Source organism: Paroedura picta, chromosome 7, assembly GCF_049243985.1.
Source record: "Paroedura picta isolate Pp20150507F chromosome 7, Ppicta_v3.0, whole genome shotgun sequence".
Taxonomy (NCBI): Eukaryota; Metazoa; Chordata; class Lepidosauria; order Squamata; family Gekkonidae; genus Paroedura; species Paroedura picta.
In genome coordinates, this window is record NC_135375.1 from 47,142,191 (window position 1) to 47,158,324 (window position 16,134).

At 40.7% G+C, this 16,134-nt stretch overlaps 1 long non-coding RNA gene across 1 annotated transcript in view; it reads left to right on the plus strand.

Annotated features, from left to right (window-relative positions):
* Positions 1–760: 760 nt before the first annotated feature.
* The window catches only part of LOC143841781 (uncharacterized), a 75,373-nt gene continuing 59,999 nt past the window's right edge, over positions 761–16,134 (plus strand). Inside the window, exons 1-2 of the long non-coding RNA XR_013232822.1 lie at positions 761–774; positions 2,687–2,737. This is a non-coding gene — a long non-coding RNA (uncharacterized LOC143841781). The remainder of the gene's footprint in view (positions 775–2,686; positions 2,738–16,134) is intronic.

The window sequence follows — 16,134 nt, forward strand, 5'->3', positions numbered from 1 at the left end:
TTTAGGCCTCCCACACAGGTTGTTGTTGAATTGAAAGACTTGAGGCATACTGCACAGGGTTGTTGTACAGAGGAAACAAGGGGGGCAAAAGAACCAGTTTTACCTGCAAAATAACACTGTGCAGTAGGCCTCAAATCTGCAGAGAGTTGCAAACAAGAAAGACACATGGCTTGTCTGTGTCTAACCTCTGGGCAGAGCAGTATTTTAAGTGAGAAGGGGCTTTTCTGTGGCCTCCCTTTCAGCCAACTGTTTGGCAGAAGGGGAAAGTTCCCCACTCTCAAAAGGAATGCCCTCAGACTTTCCTGCATTGCTCTCTGAAGGAAAATGCCTCCCTCTCCTGAGTCAGGGCCTGTCAGAGGCTCCTTCACAGAAGGCCTGAAGGGGGGAGGGGGAGCACTCTGCAGCCTCCTGCCAGCTCTGTCAGGGTTCTGAGGTAATTTACAGTTGGACATGACAGTTAGGGCAGCCTTGGGGCGAAAAGGGCTGGCGCAGCCTGTCCAAGCCTCTGTTCTCATCCCCCTTGGGAGCCCTTCTGACCTCTTCTTCCTTCGGTGGTCAGGAGCAGACAGGCAGCCATGTCTCCTGATAGCCGCTGGCTAGGCTGACTTGATGAAATTTTGGTGTGTCCTGGTGAGGCGCCAATCGGAAGGTACTTTGCGCCTTCCGATTGGCCCCTCCACTTGTCAGTCCAGGGCCAAGGGGCCCATTGTTGCCTCCCCCCCCCCGGACTGAGTCCACCCCAACTCCCCTTACTGTTTTATTAAGAGGGAACAGGTGAATTTCAGACACATGCTCTCTTAGTTCTCAATTATGGGTTGGACTAGATGGCCTATGTGGCCCTTCCAAATTTATGATTTTATATCCCAAACTGAATTCTGCTAGACCTAAGAGGTGCCTTCAAAGCTCCTTGCCTTGTTGTTGATAAATCTGTCAGAACTTAATTGCTAGAGTCTCTTGTACTGTTCAGCTAACACTTCAAGAGGCTAAGAGAAGAGAATAGGATAAGTACATGAGGAGCTCACTGCATATATAATATTTCTGTGGTTTGCAGTCCCAATGACAAATTCCTAAAAACTGGAGACGATTGACCCTAAGTGTGTGTGTGTGTCTGTGTGGGGGGTATTCCACCAATAGGAAAAAGGCCATGAGCCAAAGGTTGGTCTTGCCAGTTAGGCCTCAGGTGAGTCCCCTGGGTTGGGTGGCAAGGGGTGGGGATGGGGGTGACCTGGTTTGGCTGGCAGACCAGAGCAGTTGGGAACTGAGCTTAGGCCTTGCTCACCTCTGACCAGCCCTTCAGCAACAGCAAAGAAGTCAGCTCCGGGAAGTCACCGGTGTGCTACCATGCTGCTGGGTTGAGAGTGCCTCTTTGATCTAGGGAGGTTTGTTGCTCCCCAGCAATGGGCACAATGCCCCCAGAATCCACTCTTCCTCAACCCAGGGGCAGCTCTTGGCCAGCGTGCCCGGTGGGGAGGGGGCTCTAAGGTGCCCCTGCATCCAGGAAGGCCTTTTGCCGTGTTGCAGAAGCGGCTAAAGGCCTTCCCGAATCCAGGGCCAGCTCTCCGCCAGCGCACCCGGTGAGGAGGGGTCTCCCAGTTGCCCCTGCTCTCTGCCAGCGCTTGGCAGCCAGGGGCCTCTCCACTGCTTCACTCACCACTGCCCCACTCTCCAGCAACGATAAAGTAGGCTTGGTGGGGGCTTTCCCCTTTTCCTTCCCTTCCCCTTGTCCCTTCTCCCTTTTCAAAGCCCAGTTTTTACAAATGGGCTTTGAAGCTACAAAATGTGTAAAATATGCTGGAAATTTATGTCATGCAGTTCCATTTCTGATCAATGTGAGCTGATTTTTTTTTTAACTTTCTGTGTTGCTTTTGGAGTATTTCACGTCAAGATAAAATCTCATCTTTTTTCTCAGGAATAAACAATTGCATGAATAAGTATTATAAAACAGCATATGGTTTGGTATAAAAAGATGAAAAGAGATGAAAACATCATGAGGATGAAGCTATAGGAAGCATATCCTATGGTTATTTGTGTGACTAAAATAAGGGGATTTATAAAAAAAAAGATTACACAATAGGTGCAGGAATTTTTAGATGGATTTGGTAGTCATGGATATCAATTCATCTCAAATAGATTGTTGCCCATTTTTATACTAAGTATTTGGTTGCTAAAAATATTCCCGTTACAATCGGAATGAGTCTCAGTTTAAAATATAGTTCCCAGTCGCATTCTGATCCCAAGAGAATACAAGTCTGCCATATTTATGCTAGGAAGAACATGATGACATTTTAAAAAGGACAAGGCATGACACTGACAAGACAAGAATAAGGTTTGCACCTTGACTGAAAACACTGGACACCATATTTAAACAGTCCTACCTTCTTCCCCAAATGGTTTTTGCTACCATGGCCATTCTCCTTCCCCTGTTTTTGAACATGGTAATGTGGGATGAGGTGTTGTAGTTATTGTTGTTGATATTATCATTCATCTTTTTCTGTATGGCCCAGGGTGGATAACAAGTATTAAAACAATCCCATATACCTTATTGAAGTTAAAATAATCATGTTGTCGGGCCCCTCCCGTGGCTCTGGGTCCGTCCCTAGAACAGTTTCCAGATGTTTGAGTGCTGTTTTATTATTCCCGTCACACAGCCGACCGCTTCACTTCCCCTTCTCTCTCCTCCCCTCAGCTCGAGTGCATTTGGCGCAGGTGCTGGCAGACGAGCCAGTATTGTGCACAGGTGGGTTGGCGCCTTGTCTGGGTATGCTGGGCTCTTCAGTGGAGGGGGGGGAGATGGTTGGATATGTCCGGGCTCCCGGCTCAGAGGCCAAGCGGGCCCGGACACATGTATATATATTAGATAATTTAAGTTTTAAAAGCTTTAAAAGCTGCTTATCTACGGTTAAAATTTTATCCCCAAGCTGAAGAGATTTTCCTTTCTTTTCTTTAGTGTGTATGACTGAGTTTTCAAGTAGAGTTTTCAATTAGGTATGGAAGCCAGCATCTGCTGATCTTATTTCCTGGGCTTAAGCATAGTAGAGTGAGGAAGAGTTTTCTTAATTCATTAGGCTTTTGTTTTGTTTTGTTTGGTCTGCTTTGCATTACTAAAAACCTGAAGGAAGATAGATATCAAATCATAGGCCTTGTAGTATATTAACTATAGGGTTGGGGGCAGGGACATGTGGGAAGGTCAGCAAAGAGGTTGTGTCACTTGGAGTTAAAAAATCAAAAGGGACAGTGGGAAACTTCAGGAATTATTGGAAATTCTATGGTTTGGGGGCAATTCTTAGAGTTATCTATCATCACTTTGGGGTATTTATTGGAAGTGAAGCAGCATCATAAGCAATACTGAAGTTGTTGTTTTAATTTTTCTCCAACTGCCACTAGGGCAATGGGAGCTGTGGGAGGGGTTTTCCATGACCCCCCCCCTTGCAGGGAATTGGCAGCACTAATTAGTCATCTAGAAAGTACTGGGATTCTTCCTTTTAGTAATTTCCAATTCCATTTCCTTTTGGCTCTTGTTTGTAGTTTATTTAGTACAAGGTTTACTCCATCTCAGATTTTATTGTTAAAATAGGTTACCTGTTGTTTGCACACCTTCTGTGTAACCTTATCTTCATTATAAGGCCTGTTTAGTTAATTAGTTCCAGGAACCGAAAGCGTTTATGAGGGGGGACAATTAAACAAATGGCATATATATATTGTGAGGGCTTCTGAAAAGCGTAGAAAATTCCCAGAAGGGATGACATACCTCTGTGGGAATTGCAGAATCGGTTCATTATATGGTTTCTGATGAATCCTATAGAGATTGACTTTTAAAAAATTCTATTGCCATTGCTCACAGTGGCATGAGGAAACAAGAAAAAAAAAGGCAAGAGATGCCTTTCCCCTGCTGTGTGATTGGCAATATTAATTTCAAAATTAGCGACTCCCCAGATCCAGGGTTTTACAGGACAAGCCAGAGCATGTTTCCTTAGAAGTAAGTCTTATTGAATTCAAAGGAGTTTGCCTTCTGGAAAGTGTGCCTAGAATTACATTGCTAACTAGTCTTTTCTATGGACCACTGAAACAAATTAGCATGGTATGAAAATTCACAGTTGATTACCTGTTGAAAGATCTGGCTTATAAAAGTGTGAAGGATCAGAGCAGCTTCTATTCTTTCATGGATGAAAGTGCAAAGAAAGATGCATCAACACTGGCTGCTGTCTTTTTATGTCTCTTTCACGCACCAACTTTTAAAATCCCATTTTCCATCTAATGAAGTCAGGTTACAATATGTGATCCTTCTCTTCCTCATTTTATTCTCAAAGAAACCAGGGAAGGTAGGTAAGACTGAGAGATAGTGACTGGCTCAAAATTAAAGACAGTGCAGTCCGAAATAGAGTCCACCCTTCTGTTGAAGTCAGAGAGATGGGATTGGGCTGTCAATGAATCTGAAGGCAGCATGGGAATATGAAGCCAGGTCCAATATTCTAACATGTCACTGCTCCTGCTGTCTCTCTGCATGAGGATGTGGTTCCATATTTCTTAATGTCCTCCTTGTTCTTTTTAAAAATTTTACTTCAATACCTTGATTCAGATTTCTGTGATTTATCTGCTGAATAATGTATGCATGTCCAATACTTACTCATTTCATAAATGCTACACACAGAGGACACTTATACCACTTTGGTCAGACTATACTTGCAGTACTGTATACAGTTCTAGAGGCCTCACTTCAAAAAGGTTGTTGACAAAATTGTGAGGGTATAGAGGACAGCAATGAAGAGGATCCTGGGGCAGGGTCCCAAACCTTATAAGGAAAGACTGAGGGACATGAGAATGTTCAGCCTGGAGAAGAGGAGGTTGAGAAGGTCATGATTGCTCTCTTTAAGTATTTGAAATGTTAGAGGAGAGCAAGGAAAGATTCCTGTTGGCAGCAGATAATAGGACCTGCAGTTATGGGGTTTAAACTACAGGTAGAATAGTATTGGCTAGATATCAAGAATTTTTTTTCACAGTCAGAGAAGTTCAGCAGTGGAATAGGCTGCCTAAGGAAGCTCCCCTTCACTGGTGGTCTTTAAGCACCAACTGGATAGATACTTATCATGGATGCTTTAGGTTGATCCTACATAGGGCAGAGGGTTGGACAAGATGATTCCAACTCTATGATTCTGTCCTCTTAGTTCACAGCATTTTTATCACTAGAGTTCTGTGCAGGCTGCACAATGCTATCTTATTGTTTTCTTTTGTTAACTCTCTTAATGAATGAATAAAGTATTTGATTATTTTTGCACTCCAGTGCCTCTGTGTGCTCTATATGACTGATGAAGTTAAGTAAGCACTCTTCCAGGATCTAAATAAAATTAAAACTATCACACTTCAGACCTTAAAGCTTCTTTCTTTCTTTCTTTCTTTCTTTCTTTCTTTCTTTCTTTCTTTCTTTCTTTCTTTCTTTCTTTCTTTCTTTCTTTCTTTCTTTCTTTGATCCCATTTCAACTTTTTTACATCCAGCTAACATTCATCAGATGTCTGTGACAGCATCCTCACTTTGTTCGAAATGTGGCTTCCTAATCTAGCTACATTTTATTGCTTTCAGCAAGATATGCCATTTTCCAAGTACTTTGGACCTCAGAAATGTTTCTTGATGTTCCTATAGTGGATAATTGCCTAATATTCCTAGCAAATCTTAAAAATTCCCTGAGGTCTAAATTTGTTTGTGAAATGATACTCATACAATTTTCTTTTTAACGATGAGATAAGTCTGCTTTGAGGTTACTCTAGAGGCATCTGAGTAAATGGATTCATAACTTAATATAAACAATATCTTTATAATCTTCTACCATTCTGCATCATATTTTTCATTTTCAAATGGGTAACAAAATTAAGCCTGAGTCATGTTTTGGTGCTGCAAAGTGAAGGGCAATTTGGAGTGGTTCATTTCCATCCTGCAGGCATAAGATCTGTACAGAAAAATCAGGTAAATTATGTGGTTTATTCACAGGGAGGGGGAACTTAAATAGAAACAAGTGCTAGTAACAAGTGATATCTCTCTTATAGACATTAACAATATGGTGTGGGGTCAAACAAAGCAAAAGTATCTCACCAGTCACACCTGTAGTGTATGTGTCAAGCCTCTGAATTGCAACGGTGAATCTACATTTCCATGGACTGAGACAACCAGACCACTTACACTGTATTTGCAGTCACTAATTGGTAGACATCCAATGAAACAAGGCTATCTAGCAGGGGCTGGCATACAAAGAATGTGACTCTTGTTTTGATATATAATTTATTGATATGAGCAAACTGAATCTTTTTCTTGTTCAAAGGTATCTGATTCTGCTCACATAGAAGTCCAATTTATTGCTTTGTAAATACTGCACTATATTAGGTATGGAACAATGATAATGGACAGTTGGTAGAATTAATAGACACATTGATGAACAAAAACTACTGAGGAAGAATCAGCATGGATTCTCAAAGGGAAATGTTGTCTCACTAATCTTTGAAAGGACGAACAAACAAGTGAACAAGGGTGAACTTGTTCACAGTGCCATTTTCCTAGATTTTCAGAAAGTTTTTGGTAAATTTACTCATCAAAGACTCCTCATAAAAAACTCAGCAGCCATCAGATAAGATAATAAGTCGTCTTCTGGATTAAAAACTGGTTAATTAACAGGAAACAGAAAGTGAGTATAAAGTAGTAAGATAGAAAATAGTGGGCTACCACAATGGTTGGCACTAGGTCTGGTGATTTTTAACTTGTTCATTTGAAGTAGATAATAAACCTTTCCCTTTCTACTGTGGAATTCTCAAAGAGGCTAAAAGAGGTGATGTGGTCCAGCCATTACTGGGGAAAAAATGTCTTTTGAAACCTGACCAGTTACTGTTCCATTTTGCACTTGGCATTTCTGGGAAAGGTGTTTGAAAGGGTGGCTGCAAACCAACTCTTGGCATACCTAGAGAAAGCTTCAGTCCTCAACCCATTTAAATCTGGCTTCCATCCTGGCCATGTTGTGGAGATGACTTTAGTAGTCCTGATCAACAGCTGGACAGAGGCAGGTTGGTGCTGCTTGTGTTGCTGGATCTCACGGCATTGTTAAACATGGTAGATCATGAAATTCTTGTTCACTGCCTTGGCAATGCTGGCATAAAGGGGACAGCCTTCCAGTGGCTGATCTACTATCTCCAGGGTTGCAGTGGGAAACAGCCACTCATGTCCATGCCAACTGCCTTGTGGAGTACTGCAGGGTGCAGTTTTCTCTCCCACTTTATTTTACATCTCCATGCTAGTTCTGAGGTTTGGGCTGGGATGTCATCAATATGCAGATGACACCCAGTTCTATATCCTAATGTATGGTTGGATGGACTCTCCCCCAGAAACATTCACCAGATGTTTGGAAGCAGTGATAGTCTAGCTTAATCATTGTCACTTGAAACTCAACTCCTCCAAGATGGAGATCTTGTGGCTGGGTAGGAAAGGATTGGGTGAGGAAGAATGATTGCCCTACCTAGACAGTGTATAGCTTATGGCTCCAAAATCATCTGGGGATTTAGGCATGATCTTTGATGCCTTCCTGTCAATGGAGGCACAAGGAACTGAGGTAGCTCAACTGGCACTTTAGCATCTCCACTAGACTAAGCTACTAGCATCCTACCTGACCCTGGAATACCTAGCCACAGTGATTCATTTGACAGTCACCTCCAGATTGGGCTTTTGTAATGCTCTCTACACAGGCCTTCCCTTGATGCTGATCTGGAAACTGTGGTCCAGAATGCAGTGGCATGACTCCTCACTCATACACATTCCTTCAGCCCTGAGGTAGCTTTACTAAGTTGAATTCAGGATCCCTTTTAGGGTATTCGTGTTAACCTTCAAGGCCATATGTGATCAGGGCACAGTGCATCTGAGGAACCGCATGACTGACAATACCCTCCAAAGGACATTAACATTATTCAACTCTAATGAATGAATGATCTTTGTAGCTAGAATCTCTATCACTAGGATAAAGAGGAGAAACCACAAAGGGCTCCTTGATGGGTTCCTTTTTCAATTCAGATTGTTTTTGTTATTTTCCCATTTATTAAAATCTTTGCCTCAAACAGATACCTTGCACCCACTTCCAGAATTCAGGGCCACAGCTCATTTTGAAATACATTCAGTTAAAAAGGTCACGTTAAATTATCTTGATCTTATGAGACCCTAACTGGAGCCTGAATAAATCAGCCTCCGACCCCCAGTGGAATCAGCTGTGAGCTAACTATCACCTGCAAGGGGAAAGGTGAGGATAGAGGAATAAGTTCTCTCTGTTCTTACATAGTATGCCTACAGCGAGATAAATTTGGAGCCTTTAAGAACACTCCTGTTCAGGTCACCATTTCCCTAGATATATCACTATTGATTTCATGCTGAAGTAAGATCTGACTCTTTCTATCACTTTCATATTTTTAGTTTGGAGATTTGATAAAATGTTACCTGAACTTGTACAGGCTGGCCTTTGCTGGAAATCTTCAGGTTTTTTTAAAGGCTTTACGAGGCCTGGCCCTGCCAGGTGGCAGGAAGAGAAGAAGGCATGAATCGGGGTTCATGACAATTAGTAGACACTGTTTTTATGAACATTCATTCCCATTTCTAACTGAGCTTGGACTTGGTTTGTAAGAATAGTTAAGTGGTTAAGAGCAGCAGCCACTAATTTGGAGAACTGAGTTTGATTCCCTGCTCCCCCAAATGCAGCCAACTGGGTGACCTTGGGCTAGTCACAGTCTGGTTAGAACTGTTCACATAGATCAGTTCTGTCAGAGCTCTCTTAGCCACACTTACCTCACAGGGTGTCTGTTGTGAGGAGAGGAAGGGAAGGCTATTGTAAGCTGCTTTGAGACTCCTTTGGGTAGTTAGAAATGGGGGTATAAAAACCGACTCTTCTAGAATATCATATATCTCTTTGTCCCTCTTCAATGCTATATGTAGTCAGCTTCATGTATTACTTAGATGTTCATATCAGTAAATATTCATTCCTTATTACAGGGTAATAGTATATCATCCACCAAAGATGATTTCTGTAATACTTAATATGAACAATTATTCATTATTTCACTATGCCTCAAGATGTTCTTCCTTCTCTCGATAATATCCATTTTCAATCCCTTGATCCTTAGTGTTGATCGTGTTGCCTAAATACAAGCATAAGACATAAGTAGACAGTATTTCATCATATGATATTTATACAATATATTTCATACCTTTTTCAAAAGATGCTTTCAAGTTTTCATCAGTATTTCAAAGCATTTAAGAGATAACTTGCCTGTTGTCCAGTTTTAGAGATTGAGATGCATCAACAAATGTAATGATAAATTTGAGGCAGCTAGTGCAGAATTAGATTCAGCTCGTAGAAACAAAGGATATCCTGAAGTTATAACCCGAGCAAGATTACATGCCCGACAGACCGATTTGATGTTTATTAACTTATAAGACCATAGAATCCATGGATCACCTTGCCTGTTCTTTTGAATTTTCACAGTTTCAAATGACATTAAACAAATCATATACAGGCATTGGCATCTGGTTTCACATATCCCTGGGTGTGGACAAAAAGCTATTTTGGCATGGCGTAGGAATCATACTATCAGAGAACTGGTGACTCCAAGGAGAACTGGGGAGGGAGGCACCTTTCAGTTTTAGATGTGAACATTGTATGGTTTGTAAATTTATGATTGAACTAAAAACTTATACCTATACCAATAATTAAGAAATCCAAATAAAATCATTTAGAAGTTGTGGTTAAAAAACACCATCTATGCTATTAGGTGCCCATGTAGATTTTTTTATATAGGTGTTTCATCACGTCCATTGAAACTACTAACATATTTCCTGGATTAAAAACTTATTGTGGAAGCGCCACTTATGGGCGCCTGGGGAAAGCGCCACTTATGGCCTCCTGAACAAATCTCCAAAAGACCACATCAGAGAATTGACCTGCAATGTAGGCTACTTCAAAGACAATGTTTTTGGATATTTCCGAATGGTTTAAATTCAGCCTGGGATTTGTCCTGCTTCCTATGATTTGGTACCAGCTTATTGGGATAGCAGCATGTAATATTTCTTTAAACAAAGTCTAGCTGCATTAATTAGCTACAGCTGTATTGCACCTATTTGATTACTGAAAAAGGTTCTTATTGGCAAATATAAATATAAACAAACAAAAAGTACTATGAGCAAACTTTGGGATGCCATTACAGTGTTAAGTATCACTAAGACATCCATGACTATTATGTGCCTGTATGGCTGAGAGGATACTATAAGATAATTTCTATATTTTATGATGAAAAGGTATATTTATGTGTAGTTAGAATTTTGAAATATATATATATATATATATATATATATATATATATATATATATATGATTTTTGAATATTGATTCTTTTTCTCATAAGGTGTTTGTTATATTAGGAATACTATATTATGGAAACTTGAAAACATTTTTTGAAAAGGTATGAAATATGTTTTATAAATACCATATTGATGTATGATGAAATACTGCATATTTATGGCTTATGCAACACCACTGGCTTCAGGCAACACCACTGATCAAGGGATTGAAAACAGGCATTGTTCTGATCCAGAGACTTCTGAATGAGTGGCTGCTGGAATCTGTACCAGGAAGAGGAATCTTGTGGAAATTACTCAATTTCAGGAGTGGAAAATTTAGTCTGAATTCAACCCATCATCTCAATGCAACAAAAATTGTATTATTTGAGAGAATACAAAAAGTATAGGGCATATCTGTGTATGTGGATTACTCTAGCCATATAGCTGGAACTTTGACTTTCCATTCACACATAAACCACATAATCTTATTCTGCCATATTCAAAATATTAATATCTATTTTATTGTAAGGATCACAATTGACAATTGTGACTAAATGAATAACTTATTGCAAGCAAAGGAACATGGGAGGCAGAAACAGAGCAGCATTAGTCTATTTTTCCTTTCATTCTAACAAGTGACTGAGCTCCCATCTGAATTATATGTAAATTATCAAATAAAGGATATGCTGGATACACATCTGTACTACCATTTTATTTTACCATTAAAACTAAAATATTCTCCCTCTGGGAAGAAGTCATGAACGTTGTCAAGTTTGCAGAAATGTATTTCTTTCATTTCTACCAGCACTGATCAATAAAGAGTATTATTTATTTATATACAACATAATTTTTTCCTATAAAAAGGGGGTGGGGGGAGTAAGTGACTATAAGAAGATATACTTCATATAAAAATGTAATGAAAAATAATTCAGGAAGCTGATCTAAATAAGCAAGGTATGAAAGAAAAGCATTCTGTAGCCAATATCTCTTTATTCCCTTCTGGCAGTACACTAATATTGTAATAAATGACAAATATAAAAACAAATAAGGGATAGGCCTGTTGGCGACTTATACCTGACCACACTTTTAAGATAAGAATGCCTCTGGAAATGCCAAATCAAGGAAAGCTTGGCTTTTTAGAATTGTACTGATTTTCCCCTTTGTCTATCACACTAGAAACATTAGTCCTGTTCATGTTTAAGTGAGCACATCCTGCATTGTATGTGTGTAATGGGTTTATATGAAAGAGCATTACAAATGAAATCATGGAATAAGCCATGGGTAAATGTGGTGTTTATATGACATGCTGAGCCTTGAGTATAATATGAGAATTATTCAACTCACATATGAAGAAAAATCAATTGTACACCGAACATGGATTGAATGTGCATTCATAGGGATTGGTCATTAGGACTATAAAAGGCATCTGATTTTTACATGTGGAATGGAACTCAAAGCTGTGGGGGACAAACAACAGGACAAAGCCATGATAATCATACCTGATTATAAGACATATGGCTGTTCAATAAAATTAAGCATGATGTACAGCTAGGTGGATCTTTGAATTTATACCATATGGTGCATGATAGTTTTCTTATACTCTTTAAAACGTTGACACTAACCTCAGAGAGAATTTCCTACCCCAACTGTACTTTTTGGGCAAGTTACATAAACAAATGGCTGTATAAGTTTGTTCTTTTAGGACATTGTTAAAAAGTAAAGGTATCCCCTGTGCAAGCACCGGGTCATGTCTGACCCTTGGGGTGATGCCCTCTAGTGTTTTCATGGCAGACTCAATACAGGGTGGTTTGCCAGTGCCTTCCCCAGCAAGCTGGGTACTAATTTTACTGACCTCGGAAGGATGGAAGGCTGAGTCAACCTTGAGCCGGCTGCTGGGATCAAACTCCCAGCCTCATAGTCAGAGCTTCAGATAGCATGTTGCTGCCTTACCACTCTGCACCACAAGAGGCTCATACAGGACATTGTTCCTGTCCCCAAAGTACAGCTAGTTACTATTTACAATTTGCTTTCTGTTTTGTTTTTAAGGGAGGACAGAGCAATCCCATAAATAACATTTTCTCATTGGGGCCAGTTTTCTATCCCAAACTTATTTAATTTATTTGGGTAAAAATTACCACAAGAGTTCATTAAAAAAACACTAATCCATGGAAAAGCTTGAAGTACTCTGGTGAGATAAAGGAGTGTTCAGCAAGTGTTCCAGCCCAGTTGTCCTTTAAAACAGTGGTCCCCAACCCCTGGTCTGGGACTGGTACCGGTCTGTAGATCAGTTAGTACCGGGCCATGGCTCATCCTCGTCCTCCTTCCTGGCTACTGCCTCGGGGGCTGCCCTGCCACAATGCTGTTGGCTCACCTTTGGTGCTCTCCAGTGGCCGCCATGGCTGGGGCTCCCCCTTGGCGTGGCACTGCCTAGCTGCTGCTGGCAGCACCCCCCAGCAGGCGGCAGGAAGTCAGGGGCGCCAGCGGGAAAGCAAGTGGAGCAGGGGCTCAGGTGGCGACGACGCCCTTTGGCAAAAGACTACCCCCCCCAGGCCTCAGTAAAATTATCAAGCATTGACCGGTCCCCAGTGATTAAAAAGTTGGGGACCACTGCTTTAAAAGGTTTCTCAACCTAGTTGAAATTTTTGAGCAGCTCCCATGTCATTGGGGATTACTTAAATATCCCAGTCACATAAATAGAGCTGATCAAGTGGGTCTTTTCCATATGATCATGGTTCCATTCCCTTGGTTATTCTTCTATGGATGGGTAATGTCCTTCTAGCCATATTACATCTATCCACAATTAAACAACTTCCGCAGAGTTGAGAATATACATAAGTAGCACCAAAGCCCAATCCAAAGCAACCAAATCTTGTGAGAGATTTGGACAATAGGAGAGCTTCCATCTTCCTACCAGGGTTGAGGAATACCCTGCTCATGGGTTTTCTTTCAAGTTTGGTGTAGTGGGTAGGAGTGCAGACTTCTTAACTGGCAGGCTGGGTTTGATTCTGCACTCCCCCACATGCAGCCAGCTGGGTGACCTTGGGCTCGCCATGGCGCTGATAAAGCTGTTTTGACCGGGCAGTGATATCAGCGCTCTCTCAGCCTCACATACCTGTTGTGGGGAGAGGAGAGGGAATGTGAATGTAAGCTGCTTTGAGACTTTTCTGGGTAGATAAAAGTGGCATAGTGGCATATAAAAACCAACTCTTCTTCTTCCAGTGGCATTCCTGAAGTGATGTCACACATTTGTAGGCATTTCCAGAGACTCTTCCATTAACTATTGCAGATGTGTGATGTCCAAAGTTTTCCCAGGAAGTGATCTCATGTAATTATGACAAGTCTCACTTTCCCTGTTCCCAACAGCCTTCTGGTTGCCAAACTTTGTTGGCAACACTAGACTGAAATGTCCCCCTAAATGTTTCCCTGATTCAGATTTTTGCAAATGCCTATTCTTTAGATTTCTAACGTGAAAACAAAGTCCAGAGCAAGTCAGAAACGTGTGTCACATGCAAAATTCATCTGTGTGACCCTACAACTGCCCCTTAGGTATTTACAAGTTAAACATTTGCTAAACATGGAATAGAACTCTCCACACTCCTGACTGCAATTCTGAATAACTTCTTTTATCTGCTGCGAAAGAACAGAAACCACAGAGCATTGTGTTTTTGCTCAAATCTTATTTGTTGTTATGGAAACAGCATCACTTTTAAGCCTCCTGCTGTATAGTCCATGCAGAAGATGTAGCAAAATGCTCAGATGCTAAAAACAGAAGGTTAATGTAAATTCAAACAATTACTAGATATGTGCTCCTAAAGATGATTAAAATGAACCAAAAATACAAAATGTTTAATACACTTTCTGAATTGATTTTTTGGGCGGGCAAAATATGTACATTACAGGATTTTAAAGATGTTATTATGACAGCAAAGCTTTAAAAAATGGTCTCTCCAATTTTATGAGGTTCAAATTGTTGCAGATTATGTAAAAGCACACTTTGGGCATATTGCAGGAATCTGTGTGAGCCAGAAAGGCATGAACTTGTTGTTTCAGCAAAAGCCCTCTGTGAGACCACTAAGCTGTCCTTGACTTCAGTGGAAAATGAAAATCCTCAGACCCATACCAGTGAGATTCATTATTTCCTAGAATACACGCCTGAGTCTTTACCTAAACAGGACAGTGGAATGTGCTTTGATCAGAATGAAATAGCTTTCTTTCAGCCGAGAAACTTTATATCAGCTGGGAGGTGAAGCTTTCCATTTTGCTGAGATTGAAATCGAGGCCAGGCAATATGTACAATCATTATGGCTTCTAGTCAGCAAATGATTAATGGTAAACTCATGCTTAATTTCCACTGAAGGAAAGCATATGCATGTATACTTTTAAAGCTAAACATCTGGCAAAATGCTTTGCTGAATCAGGGGGACTGTTTGACCTTTTTGACCAAGAATTTCAAGAGTTCAAGATCTGGCTTGGGGTTAATTTATTGACAGCATGTTTGTACCAGTCAATATAAGGTCAGAAAAAAATGCACATTAAAGTCTACTGTAAAGAAGAATGGTTTTGCAAGGTTTAAAGATGGGAAAGGTTATGAATGAGCCCAGTACTAGCAAGAATTGAAGAGATCAGGTTCTGATTATATATTTTAAAGGTAAAGGTAAAGGTATCCCCTGTGCAAGCACCGAGTCATGTCTGACCCTTGGGGTGACGCCCTCTAGCGTTTTCATGGCAGACTCAATACGGGGTGGTTTGCCAGTGCCTTCCCCAGTCATTACCGTTTACCCCCCAGCAAGCTGGGTACTCATTTTACCGACCTCGGAAGGATGGAAGGCTGAGTCAACCTTGAGCCGGCTGCTGGGATTGAACTCCCAACCTCATGGGCAAAGCTTTCAGACGGCTGCCTTAACACTCTGCGCCACAAGAGGCTCTTTTATATATTTTAAGAATTTTAAATGGAAAAATCAGGACTAGTTGACACTACACTTGTAAGGATGTCAGCAACATATAAGGGTTGTTATGTCATGGACTCGAGCACTGTGCAAAGAACTTCAACATGTTACACTTGGAGGTTATCAACATAGAGTATCTGTGAAAATCATGATCCATAAAATTGGCGGACGTAGGAAACAGGGTTGCCAGAATGGTGGATGTGGTTATATGACTGTACCAGGGAGAGATGCAGCTCCTGCCAAACATCTTCCTCTCATGCATCTGTTAAAGAGATAGACTCATCCTTCAAGACCAGGTGCTGGCAACTTGAGATTCCTCTGAAAGTCAGCTGCAAAAATCTCATTTCCTTTAAGTGGAACCAGGGTTGCAGCAATGGCCTTTAAAATATATTCTGAATTTATTAGTTTGATAGATGTGCAACACTTGTTACGATCAGTGGGAGCTGTACATTTCATTTTGACAGGGTTTGGCTCCCAATACTAATAAAACTCATCCTTTAGAGAAAAACGAACCCTACTGATGCAGCAATAAATAGCACACAAACCTTCTTTCTATCATGTTCAGCTCTGATGAAGGTTTTTAACAAGCTACATTTCCTTTTGCAAATTTCATTCAGACTTTTTTATTTCTGTCAAGCTCATTTATTTCATATAAGCAAATGAGCTTCAGTTTTTTCCTTCCTTCCAGTTGAACTAATTGGATTAAATCAAGCTAATGAGTTTAATACAGACTAATTACTGTAGACAAAGCACTTGAGAAAGCAGGAGTATTTGATTTAAATGATCTACAGTAGCCACAAAACTACCCCTTCAAAGGAATCCTTCTCTTTGAAAGCTTGG